Here is a 15,207-nt window from a genome sequence, read left to right as displayed (position 1 = left end):
ATCTAAAAAAAAAGGTTCTGCAGAACCTAGGGGCAGGACAGGAATAAAGACGCAGACGTAGAAAGTGTACTTGAGGACACAGGGTTGCGGGAAGGGTAAGCTGGGACGAAGAGAGAGAGCGGCATGGACTTATATACACTACCAATTGTAAAATAGATAGCCTGTGGGAAGGAGCTGCATAGCACAGGGAGATCAGCTCAGTGCTTTGTGACCACCTAGAGGGGTGGGATAGAGAGTGTGGGGGGGAGACACAAGAGGGAGGAGATATGGGGATATATGTATATGTATAGCTGATTCACTTTGTTATAAAGCAGAAACTAACACACCATTGTAAAGCAGTTATACTCCAATAAAGATGTTAAAAAATAAAATAAAAATAAATAAACAAATACAGTGAAGGCTGCCTGGCATTTTAATACATGTAAATAATTTTGTTTGAAAAATATTAACCTAAGAAGCCTTATATGCTTTTGTCATATATATTTTCCCCTCTAAACTGGCGTGTTCTAGGGCATCGTTTCTATGCCATGAGCTTCAGCTCCACAGCTGATGTCTACTAGAGGCAACCACTTGAGGGCACCAAAGGCATTGCTCTCAAACTCTGCATCTAGTTGGAGGAAGCAATGCCTTCCACCTCATTGTACGTTTAGAGGAAGTGGGTGGGGAAGCCCAAGGTCTGGGAAAATGACCATAATAATATTACCTCGTGTTTATATAGCACCTTTCTTCAATTAGCTCAGCATGTTTGGATGTGATTATTCAGCTGGGAGCTTCCAGTTGTGGGAAATGAGGCACAAGGCAAACACGTGGCCTAGGTGGGACAGAGGGTGAGAACTAATTCTTATTCATTTCAAGTGCCCATTCATTATTTTTACTCTAAAAAACTGATGTGTGACCTTTCCGAGCCATTTCCTTAGAAACAATAAGCTGAGAAGTCAGAGTCCCAAACTCAAATATATCTAATGGAAAGACTCATACGTTCTACTAGGAAAGAAATCATGCTCTCCACAGCCAAGGAGGGAACCAAAACAGAATTATTTTCAACTATCTAAGTGTAGTTAAAGGTGACAAGTTGAATGTACTGATTCTAAAGCACATCATGAAAACAATATAGCATAAATAATCCATTATACTTTTATTCCTCAAGCGAATGTACTCAGATTTGTATTGGAAATCATGCATCTTTTATCCATTATCTGCCAAAAAAATGATAAAAGGGGTAAAGAAAAAAATTCAACTTGTATTAGAAAAAGCTAAACTCTTGTCCCACATAAGAAAATATTATTCCAGGGCTTCCCTGGTGGCACAGAGGTTAAGAATCTGCCTGCCAATGCACAGGACGTGGGATCGAGCATTGGTCTGGGAAGATCCCATTTGCCGTGGAGCAACTAAGCCCACGCGCTACAACTACTGAGCCTGCTCTCTAGAGCCCGCGAGCCACAACTGCTGAGCCCGTGCACCACAACTACTGAAGCCTGCATGCCTAGAGCCCGTGCTCCACAACAAGAGAAGCCACCGCAATGAGAAGCCCGCGCACTGCAATGAAGAGTAGCCCCCGCTCGCCGCAACTAGAGAAAGCCCGCGAGCAGGAACAAAGACCCAACACAGCCAAAAATAAATAAAATTAAAAAAATAAATTTATAAAAAAGAAAGAAAATATTCCAGACTTTAATGTGTTAATTAAATGCTCCAACATGGTTTAGTAAAGAAACATCATGACAGAGCATTTAATTAACAGAGACAGTTAGGTCTGGCTTAGTCATCTACTGAGAAGATTGCTATAGTGAAAGTTTCCACTGAGAGCATTTGCAATAGCTGATGTGTAATTCACAATTAAGATGCTTTCTTCCTGCAGAGTCATTTAGGGTCTCACCTGCTAATGAAAAGTCTCACATTTTCTCCAAATACTAAACATGTGCCTTTAACTTCTGAGTTAAGATGTGGACGTTCACTCACCCTCATGTTTGAGGCTGGCTGTCCCTTTACAGGTTTAAACCCAACAGACTCACCCTTCAGGGTCATCTTTTTTCACCAAATCCCTACTGTTTTCTTTAAATTTTAAATGATGCTTGAGTATGGCTTCCTTAATAGTTCAAATGATCTTAACACACATCTGTTATATAAAGGGTTTCTCCAAGGTATTAGGGAACTAATATGATTGCAAGTAACTGATTTTCATTTTATAAAAATATACAATTCAGAGACTCTTCAGGTCCTGAAATGGAAAGTAATTAAATAGTACTTCTTTCTCTCTTACTTACCTCTTTCTCAGGTCCCCATTATACTAAATTTGAGAAATGCCAGTGATTTATTGGGTTCTATGGGAAAATATTTGTTTTTACCTTATTAATTTGGACACTTACCTCAGATGTCTACTTTTCTAAGATGGGTGCAGATTGACTTCCATAAACTACCTATAACAATTGTACATCATGTCCACTCTCAAAATAATATATAATACAGATTTTGGCATTGGAGGTTAGGGTTTTAAGGGTGTTAGATTCTTTGAACAGCTCAAATACACATAAATCCAAAGGTACAAAAAGAAAAGTGGTACTACCTTAGACTTGTTCTTATCACCATCCCATTCCAATTCAAAATCATTGATTCCTCAAGCTTTAAAGCTAGAAAACCAAACCACAGCAAGGTAAGGTAACTTGCTCATGCACAGACAGTGGTAGATTCAAATCTCCAGTCTCATTCTTCTCTAATAGCCCTTATTTTATTGTTTTCATTAATCTTTATATTCCATTTGGATATTTTTAACTTCCAGGTAATAAGTAGGATGAAAAAGCCAAATTTTCCTAAGATAGAGAATAAATCAATTTCATTTCATCTCATAAATATTTTTCAGGCACTACCTTGTGTAGTGTTTTGCTTGACACAGAGATCAAGAGGTAGAGTTTGACTTTCAAGTAGTCAAAACCATTTCTTACACTTTCTAATCATTTTAGAGAAAATGAAAAAAAAATAAACCTTGGCACTTGCCATTTCAAATTTCCAGATTAGTATTGTTTTCACAACTAGGAATAATCCACATGAAGTATTAAATTTAAAATGGCATGCCTTTGAAACTTCCTTTTCATGATAGTTTTCCTCCAGAGTTCTTTCATGTAAATATTCAAACAGCAAATTTTACCTGAAAATGATTAAGTAAAAGATGTCATTAAGAATTTCAGAGATTTAGCTGCTATTATTCATATTTTAAATGTAATTTTATAAGAATAACTTTGAATGTTGTCAGATTTCAAATTAGTTATCTTACTCATCAGAATCATAAGTTCTAATATCACATATACCACAAATCTACTAAAACATGCAGCACATTTTTTACCTAAAACTGTTTGAGTTTTGCCATTCCAATTAATCTGTGACTTCCCTGAAGATAGGGCTTTTATCTTGATTATGTCCCATAGCACATACAAGACTGGCAATAAATGCCTGGTAAATGAATGATGAAAGACTGGATTGATAATATGTATCTAATGTTACTATAGGGTCACTCAAGGACAGACAAAAGAGATAAAATGGAAAATGAACAAGGACAGAAATTTAAGGATCAACTACACTTAGGTCATTGCAAAAAGAGAAGAAGTTGGAGGAAAATATGATAAACAATCAGAGAGCTAGGGATTTCGTGTCATGGAAAACAAAGAGGAAATTTTAGAAGTTTGGGTTGGCAATAGTATTAAAAGTTAAAAATGATAGGAAATGTGGTAGTTATTAAAACTGTCCATAAATATTCTAGCTCTCTCTTCTTTGTGGTACATTAAAGGTTGTGTTTCCCTGACTTGTTTTGCTAATGAAATGTGATTGAAAGTGATACGTATTATTTTCCATTGAAAGCTTTGAGTGTCAATGAGAACTTCCCGATGCTTCCTTTTGTTTCCTTTGCCATGGTGATGGAAGGTTCAGATAATGGCTGCTTCATTAGCTTGGGACAAAGCATGAGGACATAGTGTGTGTGCATCAGAGCCCCCTGCCAACCCACAAAGGGCATGCAGTATGGGCGAGAAATATATCTCATTTGTTTAAAGACATAGGTGGTGGGATTGTTTGTTACTGTAGCATACAGATAGCTTATCCTGACTGATACAGGGAGTAAGAAAAAGTAAGAACTTATTAAATAAGACTAATTAAAATAACCAGAATTTTTAGTTGTATATTTCTAAGCAGTAAGTGGATTTAAGGCCTTAATAATGAGTTATTGATTTTAAAAAATTATGAGAAAAGAGTACCAACTATCCATTTAAAATATTTAATACAAACTGAAGAGAATCATCCCTCCTCATCCCTATCAAAGTTTTTTTAAAAATAATCGTAAGAAATTAAAATAGTGGGAGTAAAAGTGTATTGACACTAAAAACAAAAGAATAGTTCCAGCAATACACCAACACTTTGAATAATATTGAAGAAAAATATCTGACATATACCTGCTTGTGAGACAGAATTGAGGGAATTCTGAGTGACCTGCTGTTTACCACATAATAGAAAAAGTCTGTTTTAGGAACACAGAACTCACTACCCAGCAGAACTATAATAACATCTTCTGGTGTAGAAAACAAGACACGGAAAGGGAAGAAGTCTCTGGGGGAATTGGTAAAAGCCTATTTTCTAGCCTACTGATATTTTTGGGGAGGTAAAGACTCCCTTTTTAAAGTCACACCTTTGAGTTGCTGAGCAAAGAACAAGCTAAATGAAATGTGGGTAATATTCCACTGGCCAGTGTTGGGATTAGCTAAAGAGGGGGGTCATGGGCTAAGATATAATTAGGCTGCCACAACAGCCTTGTAAAGGGCAACTATTTAACACATAAGCAAACCTGCCTTCATGAAATACAGCCCTCTATTTTCAGCAATGGTCTTGGATATATGATCTGGCAAAGTTAAACTCTAATAAATATAAATCTTTCCACCTCCTATAGGGTATCAGTGACTTAAACAGGGGCCTAAACATTATCCAAAAGCATCCATTTCAACTCTCTAAGATAGAAAAATATGGTCTCTTTCTATTAGTTTAATAAACAGAAGGATCACTATAGAGGAGAAATCAGTAAGTGAATATATCTTATGGAACACAGCTACTGAAAGAAGCAGAAGAAAACTTTAGAATATCTTTAATTAAACTTTCAAAGAAACCTGAGCAGATATTGCATCTATGAAATTGGAAAAAGAAAGAAACTCATGGCAGAATAGAAGTTAAACAAAACTTGATTGTTAAACAAAAAAAAGTACAAGGGAGGCAGTGTGCTTAAAATGAAACTTAAAAATTAGAGGACATTTTAATGTTATTTAGAAAAATCAGAGTAAGACTATAAAGACATAAAAGTGAAGAGAGAAATGGTCAGAAATGTAGATAACAGAATAGGGAGGTCAAATGTAGTCATAATAGGAATTTTTTAAAAAATGAATTGAGGAGAAGACAATAAAGAAAAGGGAGGAAAATTGCCCTAAGATAAGAAAACTTTGATATTTAGATGCAGAGGACTCCTAAATAAAAACTAGATAATTTTAATGAAAAAGTACCCACTCCAACAATATATTTGTCACTAGACATAGGAAATTTTAAAAATTATTTCTAGAATAAAAATATCCCATAAGTATTCAGTCAGAAAATGATATGAACACATACATAGGAAAATTAGAAATAATATTAATCCCTGGTTTATGAAAGAAGAAATATAAATAGCCAATAAACATATGGAGAGACAAAGATTTAAACAAGAGTGACAGTTTTCTTACTTATCACACTGAAGTAAATTAAAATAGTATAAAGTTTGGTGTTATCAAAAGTATTGGATGTGCACTCTAGTACATTTTTGAGGGTATAAGGATGAACTTTTTATATGACAATTAACATGTAGCTAATGCTTACATTTCTATTTCCTAGCATTAATTCAAGGGGAAAAAAATCACTTATATGTGCAAATATCTAGCCATAAGAATAGTCAGCAAAAATATAACAAGAGCATACCATCAGAAACAAATAAGTATCTAAAATTTGGTCTTTGAGTAAAGACAATACAATCATGAGTAATACACTGTAGATGTATATGCTTAAATGAACAGAAAAGTATTCACAAAATTAAAAGAAAACAAGTCTTAAAAATATATCAATAGTATATTTTAAGCTTATGTTTAGGTGTTAAGTTTATTGTTATGTGAACAATATGTTCACATTTGTGTTTTTGATAAGCTCCCTTAGCCAAACAACCCTCCTTATCATGGGGACCAGGCACAGACCTCCTTATCCCTAAGTAGCAGGCTTCAGTTCCCTGCCAGCCCACAGAGCTATTCAAACAAACAACTCACATCCTCTTATAGGTACCAGGATTCCCCTCACGCCCTTGTTAGGCAGCCTCTGGTTGTTCACTCCTTTCTGAGTGCAAACCCCATGTGACCATGCGTCACAAGTGGTGTCCTCCTCTGGTCTGTGAGTACATGTGACTAATAAACTGTTGTCAAATGAACCTGTACAGTGTCAGGTTTCATGTGTTTGGCCATCCCCATAACCCTACAGTGGGGATCCCTCTGTAACCAATATGGTGAGGAGGAGGCAAGAAAAACAAACAAACAAAAAAGAAATGAAGGCTCAAGTGAAATAGAGGTTTGATGGAGCAATGTCCTGGAGCAGGGATAAGCTGAGGGACTCCAATGGGTAGATAAATGAGTTAATTTTGCCAAGAAAGAGAGCTTCATCCTATTAAATAGAAGAAAGGGAGAATAAAACGGGTGGTGATCTAGCTGTGCCCTTGCAGGGATAGTTAGTAAAGTGGGAAGCAGTGACATCTGCGAGATCAAGAGGCAGTAATAAGGTTGGGGGCTTAAGAAGTTGATCCCTTAGGATATTTTGGCTCACAAGTAGCATTATTGCCAACTAAGAGTAATTTACAGGCAACTGACTGTCTCGGATATAAGAAACCTAGAAACAGGCAATTCCAGGATGACTTGAGGAACTCAATAAATGTTAGGATACAGGTATGTCATTTTCAAAATCTTCTCCATCTTCTTCTGAAAGTGGTAAGATGGCTGTTGCATCACGATTTTACATGACCTCTCCAAAGAAGGGAGAAAAAAGATAGAAAAGAAACACATTTTCTCCTGAATATAGATAGATATTACATATGGATATTTTATATATAAATATACACACCATATATGTATATATGTGTATGTATATATATATATATATATACACACACACACACACACACACACACACATATATATATATAATGTTTTACAGAAGCCACTAGCAAATATCCCCTAATCTCATTGACCAATACTGGTCAATAAATGACCATAAATGAGCAAAGAAAATGAGATTAGCATGACTGGCTTAGAATAATCACAATTTTTATTCTGGGGCTGAGCATTTTGCTTCCTGAATAAAAGTGGGTTTCTGTTAGCAAATAACAAAGGGGGAAATATTTCAGGTCAAGCAATTTACAGAGATTGTTCAAAGGAGTATGGAAAAGTTTTGGAATAGCAGCTGTGGATAATGCCATAAGAAATCCATAAAATGTGAATGAAAGGATTGCTGAGCAGCTGTCAATACAACAATGAAGGTGGAAAATCATGAATTTATAGAGAATACGATATCCTAGATTTGAGACTTTCTCTGGCAACACATAACGGACTAGGAATCAGAAGTAAACATGTGGAGTATGAAAGAAACAAGAATGCTAGGCTACTCATGAAAAAAGGTTTTGAATGTCTGACCATAAGATCCAGAACTTTAGAAGGTAATGGACCTAGCTATGAGTTACAAGAATTAAAAGAAAAAACATACAGCTTTGGGTATTTGGAGATCAGGATGAAAAAATTGGAATGAGCAGGTGGCATGAAAGAAATAAGGAGAGTTTAGTAAGAGAAATAGAATCCAAATTCACTGGCATTTGGAATCATTTTGCCTCAAAGTGCAGACATGGCAGAGAGAGTTTGAGAAAATTTGGATATAAATGCAGTGGTTGTAAAGAGGTTAAGAATATCAAAAGGGTATTTTGGGGGGCAGTGGAGAGAGTGGCAGGAATAATTTTTATATTGCCTATGTTGTTCTGCGTTCCCAGTTAGATGGCATTTTTCTTTCAGGTCAGGGAGTATATTTTACATTTTTTTCTTATCCTACTCTATGAAGAGGAGTGAGAAGTGGTGGCTGTTGTGCTACTAGAGATAGTCCCCTTGGATTCCAAGATTTCACACAGGCTTCAAATTTCAGTTATTATGTTAGGCTTATTGTACTTAGTTTAAAAACAGGAGGCTAGGGCTTCCCTGGTGGCGCAGTGGTTGAGAGTCTGCCTGCCAATGCAGGGGACACGGGTTTGAGCCCTGGTCTGGGAAGATCCCACATGCCGTGGAGCAACTGGGCCCGTGAGCCATAATTACTGAGCCTGCGCGTCTGGAGCCTGTGGTCCACAACAAGAGAGGCCGCGATAGTGAGAGGCCCGCGCACCGCGATGAAGAGTGGCCCCCGCTTGCCACAACTAGAGAAAGCCCTCGCACAGAAACGAAGACCCAACACAGCCATAAATAAATAAATTTAAAAAAAAACAAAACAGGAGGCTAGAAAAAAAATGTCAAACAATAGTCAAGAGGTTGAATAAACTGTGATATTTCTACAAAGGGATATTCTATAAGGCATAGACATAAGACAATATTATTTTTTAAAATATGTATTAACATAAAAATAAAGCACAATGTAACTCTAAGAATCAACACTTTTACTCATGTGAAATGTCCAAAAGTTATGTTTATAAGAATGTAGGTGATTTTCAAAATAATTTTTGATTTTATCATTTTTCCAAAGTAAATATTGTGTTATTTAAGTAATAATTCTTATGTAACAAGTATCAAATAACAACAGACCCAAGGCAAAATTTGTCCTTTAAAAAAAAAAGAAGAGGATGGACCTGGAGGGAAAGAATCAGAATTGTTGAGAGTACCAGAAGACTTTTCTTGGATGGAAAGATTTCCATCCCCATCCCAGATTCGCCTTCCCTCCCCCTTTCCCTTCCCTTCTCCCTCTTCCCGCCAGGTATGTAGTGAGATTAGCCTCTGAGTCACAATTCTTATAGCTTTATTTCCTGTTTGGGACTCAGACCAGAAGACTTGAGCACAGTCTGATTCACCCACTGTTTTAAATAAATATTACCCAAGGCTTTTCCGAGTCCCTCAGGCAATTTCCCTTCACCCTTTCAGAATGTCTGTGCTTGATCGTCCTATTGATGCCTCCTAGATTGCCTAATTAAAAACACTCCACATTTGGTCAAGAAGACTTTGAGCTCTCTCAAGACTCTCCATATTCAAACATGGCTCAGTACATCACAGCTGTGAGGGTCCTTTGGCTTTAGTTGGGGTTCTATGGAAAGTAGGGGAGGAAGCTGAAGGGTGCTTCTGGGATAGATGACTGGACTTCCCCAGGAGAGACATCTGTACCACTCTGACAAGTATTTTCCACTGGTACCCACAACTGGCTCTTCTAAAACAGCAGTACGAGTATGTGAATAGTTATAAAGCAAATAAGCAAAAGCCAATAATGATTATATCCCAGGATATCGCCATGGTCTGCTCCTTTTCTGATTTTTCTTGATGTTTTCTTTGCTTTTTCAAGCTTCTTCACAGGCCTTTCTTCTTTTGAAATGTTATTCTCAAGGATCATTTCTATCTTCTAAACCATCTGTTTTCATATCGCATCCACTTCTTGTTCTAACTTCTACAAACAGGTGGATGAATTCTAAACTTAGGTCTCTTTCTGGATGCTTCAGTGTTCTGGCTAGATCCTTCTCACATCCTGTTTTCTTGTTCCATGTGCCCACCCTCAGGTTCTGCATGCTTTGTTTCTGAAGGCTTGCCTCTGCATCTGCATCCCTCTTCTGACGGCAATTCTTGGGCTACTGGAGCCACTTTGCCTGAACATGTGAAGAACTTAAGTACCTGGAATTTTGTCCTGTGGGGCAGACCATAGCTAATGATGGATGCAACAGTATAAAAGCCCAGCTCCCTTGTTTTGAGCAAGACAAGTTTGAGGTGTGGTTTATTCTGCAGAGTTCCTTTTGAGATCAGAGGAGGCTGGGACTTCACCTGAGACTGCATCCTTGATTGACTTCTCTTCCTCATTCAGCCTCCACTACTGCTGGAAGCACTTTAATAAATCACTTGCCCATGAATTTTTCTCCCAGAATCTCCTGGGCAAACTGACCTAAGATGCTGCTGGACTTGTAATCTATTTATAAAACTGTCTATTAAACATGGTCACCTGGATTATCCCCATGCACCTTAAACTCAATTTGTTGATAACTGATTTTATCCTTTTCCTCCTAATCCTGCTCCCCCTTCCATATTCCCTAATGTATAAATGCACCCAGTTATCTGAGACAGAAGCATTGGAGTTATTCTAGGTATTTCTCTCACCATCAACCCCCACTTTCACTTAATCACAATTTCTACCTATTTTAATTCATTAGCATTTCTTGAATATGTCCTCTTGTTTCCATTACCATTGCCTTTATATGTTTCTAGCCCCCATTTTTAAAAAAAATTTCTCAACCCTCACTTACCACTTAATCTTACCGAGGCAAGGCCCCAGAGACAATCAATTACCCTTTTACCAGAACCCTCAATTCCTTTTTATTCCTTTCCTTCTGCCACATCCACAAACTTACTACTTTAAATCAGTTCCAGAATGTTTTATCTCCTCTTTTGTAGAGATGAAAACTGCCAGAAAATTATCAGTCAACAGTCTTTAGTGTTCTTATACTTAAAAATAGAACACCACAACATTTTAAAATTATTTTCTTGTATAATTAAATTTACTAATTCATCATTCGTCTTATGTAGCTCTGTTAAATTTATTTCTATATAGTATTTTAAGGGTCTTTTTAAATTGCAATTGGGAAATAACCATTTCTTTCATTATATTTTTAGATTTTACCTTTGCCTTCTGGGCTACAATAAGCAGTTAATTTTATGTTTCTCTAGTATCCAGCTACCTTAATAAACTTTTATTAGTTGTGATAACTTTTAGTTATCAAGAGTGATTGAAAAGAATGTGTAATGGATTTAGTCTTCTATATTCTCTATTGAACCATATGAAACTAATTGCCAGTATTAAGTCAAGAATGTTTGAATAGGGCTTCCCTGGTCACTCAGTGGTTAAGAATCCGCCTGCCAATGCAGGGGACACAGGTTTGAGCCCTGGTCCAGGAAGATCCCACATGCCGTGGAGCAACTAAGCCCGTGAGCCACAACTACTGAGCCCATGAGCCACAACTACTGAAGCCCACACTACTAGAGCCTGTGCTCTGCAACAAGAGAAGCTACCACAATGAGAAGCCTGCTCACCACAACGAAGTGTAGCCCCTGCTCACCGCAACTACAGAAAGCCCGCGGGCAGCAAACAAGATCCAACGCAGCCAAAAATAAATAAATAAAATAAATAAATTAAAAAAAAATCTTTGAATAGAGGTAATTTCATAAGTTATGTATATATCTATATGTATCTACATATATCCATACCTATCTATGTATCATGGTTTATCTATCTATCTATCTATCTATCATGTTTTCATTGCGTGGTTTAACTTTTATATATGGTTAACCAAGATATTTTCTTCTTAATCAATTAATTACCTAGTGACATACTCTAAATTCTGTCACTACAATGATGTATTTATATTTTTCTTCTTGTAATTCTATCAAGTTTTGCCTTATACAGTGTGAAGCTTTATGCAGTTTGAAGCATACACATTTGTATCTTCTTCATAAGTTTTTCTTTCTATGATTATGCAGCAACCATTTTATCTCTCTGTTTCTGCCTTAAAATATTTTTTCTGATAGTACTGTAACTTCACTAGCTTTTATTTGGTGATTTGTCTATTGTAACTTTTATCTTTCTACTTTCAACCTCTCAGTGCACTTTTGTTTTAGATACGTTTTTATGTAACCGAAATTCTTTTTTTCCTTTTTAAATTTTTAAAAAATTCATTTATTTTATTATTTTTCGCTGCTTTGGGTCTTGGTTGCTGCCTGCGGGCCCTCTGTAGTTGCGGTGAGCAGGGGCTACACTTTGTTGCGGTGCATGGGCTTCTCATTGCAGTGGCTTCTCTTGTTGCAGAGCACAGGCTCTAGTCGTGCAGGCTTCAGTAATTGTAGCTCATGGGCTCAGTAGTTGTGGCTCGTGGGCTCTAGAGCGCAGGCTCAATAGTTGCGGCGCATGGACTTAGTTGCTCTGCGGCATGTGGGATCTTCCTGGACCAGGGCTCGAACCCGTGTCCCCTGCATTGGCAGATGGATTCTTAACCACTGAGCCACCAGGGAAGTCCCCTTTTTTCCTTTTTACTAAATTTAACAAGTGTTTAGCTGATAAGCTTTGTCTTATTACTGATACATTTAAAGTTATGTTTACCATCTTTTTCTGTGTTTCTGTTTACCATGTTGCTGCTACAGATTTCTTTGTTTTATTTTTTCTTTTATTCACTAAGTTTGACATTTATACATTATATTTCTGTTGTTGGTTGATTACCCCAAATTTGTAGCACATGTATTTCCTCAACAATGTATAAAGTTAACCATAATTTTCACTCTTCTCCCAAAATATTCAAGAGTCTTAGAACGCTTAAGTTTCAATTATCCTCCTTTCAACTTACATCATATCATTGGCCAATATGTTAGTTGCACCTGTATATGCCCTCCATTAAATTAGTCTTCATTATTATTATTTTATACCATTAGTGTTGGTTCATACTTTCCCTCATGTGTACCAATTTATTTATTTACCATTCTGTCTTGCATATCCTGTCTTCCTTAGGTTTTTATTGTTTTTCTTTAGGAAGTACATTCTTTGAGGCTCCTTCAGTATGAGTATGTTAATGGTAAACATGTTCTTTGTAGAAAATTTACTTTTCATCTCCAGTTATTTATAGAATCTCTTTTTCCTTTGGTGTCTTGAGGTTCCCTGTGATGTGTTTAGCTCAATCTAATTTATTTATCCTTCACTAGATTCCTTAGGCTTCCTGAATCTGAGCTTCTAAGCTATTATGTCTTCTTTTATTTCTGAGAAAATTCCACCCATTCCTTCTTTAATACTGCATTCTCTTTATTCTGTCCTTCCAGTACTCCAGTTGGCAGCATTACTTGAACACTTGGGAAAGAGAGGTTCTTGGATCCCGTATTTTAAAATGTCCTGCATATGACAACACACACACACACACACAGAATATTTTAAAACTATTGTCACTTGGAAGTCAACACTGTGTTAGTACACTGCAACCTAAAACTAAATATCTGGTCTTACAAGTAACATCATTCAGATGCCTAGAAACGTTCTCTTTGGAATTCTTGGGAAAAAAACAATTACTGTGAAATGCCATGAATATTTGAGGGTTGTGTGACAGCCATGGTCTAGGATGGACAATGCTTCATAGTGAAGAGGATCTGAGCGATAGAAGAGTTAGTAAGAGAAAAGACTACATAACTTGCCAAATCCTTCTTTTCCAAGAGAATGGGTGTAAAAGATTCTTCCATAACATAATGCATTCCCACTTGATGCCTTGAGTCCATTTTCTCGCTTCTCTTTTAATTTTTAAAAATTTTACTCCAATTCATGGAATTATTAGTTCTGCCAGTTTTATTGTGGAGTCCTTAGGCTTGTGTACAACCTATTATATATGTTACCTGCAAACAGGATAATTTTACTTTTTCTTTTCTGACTTAAATGCCTTTTATTTATTTTTCTTGCCTAGTTGCTCTTAGGATTTCTAATACTATATTAATAGAAGTGATGAGAGTGGGCATCCTTGTGTTGTTCCTGATCTTAAATGAAAAGCTTTCAGCTTTTAACTGTTGCATATAATGTATTTTGCTGAGAATTTTTGCATCTACTTTCATTAAGGATATTGGTCTATAGTTTTTCTTATGCAGTGTCTTTGTCTGGCTGTGGTATCAGGATAATGCTGGCCTCATAAAATGAGGTTGGAAGCGTCCCCTACTTTTCAATTTTTTGGAAGAGTTTGAGAAGGATTGGTGGTAATTCTTTTTTAAATGATGGGTAAAATTTACCAGTGAAACCATCTGATACCGGGCCTTTCTTTGTTGGGAGGATGTTGATTACTGACTCAATCTCATTATTCAGTTTTGTCTGTTTAGATTTTTCATTTCTTCATGACAGTCTTGATAGATTGTATGTTTCTAGGAACTTATCCATTTCTTCTAGCTTACTAAATTTGTTGATGTATAATTTTTCATACGTTGCACTTTAGCCTCTTATTTTGCACTTTATTTCTATGACATTAGTTATAATGTCTCTTATTTCATTTATAATTTTATTTACTTGAGTGTTCTCTTTTTCTTCGTCTAGCTAAATGTCAATTTTGTTTATTTTTTTTAAAAAAAAGGTCTTAGGTGTGTTGATTTTTTCCTACTTTTTCTGATCTCTATTTTGTTGATATCTGCTCTACTGTATTATTTCCTTCCTTCTGCTAACTTTGGGCTTAGTTTGTTTTTCTTATTTGAGGTGTAAAATTGGGTTGTTTATTTGAGATCTCCTTTTTCTTAACGTAACATTTATCACTAGAAGCTTCCCTCTTAGAACTGCTTTTGCTGCATCTCATAAGTTTTGGTATGTTGTGCTTTCATTTTCATTTGTCTTAAGATATTTTTAAAATTTCTCCTTTAATTACTTCTTTGACCTATTGATTGTTTAGGAGTGTGTTGTTTAATTTCCACATATTTGTAAATTTCCCAGTTTTCCTTCTGTTTTTGATTTCTAACTTCATACCAATATGGTTGGGAAAGATAGTTGGTATGATTTCAGTTTTCCTTAATTTTTTAAGACTTGTTTTATGGCCTAATATATGATTTCTCCTGGAGGACATTCTTTGTGCACTTGTGATGTCTGTATTCTACTGCTGTAGGATGAAATGATCTGTACATGTCTGTTAGGTCCATTTGGTCTATAGTATTGGTCAAATTCCCTTTTTTTATTGATTTACTGTTGGCACGTTCTATTCATTGTTGAAAATGAGGTTTTGAATTTTCCTATTATTATTTTATTTTTGTCGATTTTTCCCCCAGTACTATCAATATTCATTTTATATATTTAGGAGCTCTCATATTGAGTGCATATGTATTTATATGTAATTGTTATATCTTCCTGATGAATTGATCTTTTATCATTATATAATGCCTTTCTGTGTCTCTTGTGACCATTTTA

Source organism: Eubalaena glacialis, chromosome 9 (genome assembly GCF_028564815.1).
Source record: "Eubalaena glacialis isolate mEubGla1 chromosome 9, mEubGla1.1.hap2.+ XY, whole genome shotgun sequence".
Lineage (NCBI taxonomy): Eukaryota > Metazoa > Chordata > Mammalia > Artiodactyla > Balaenidae > Eubalaena > Eubalaena glacialis.
This window is presented reverse-complemented; position numbering follows the sequence as displayed.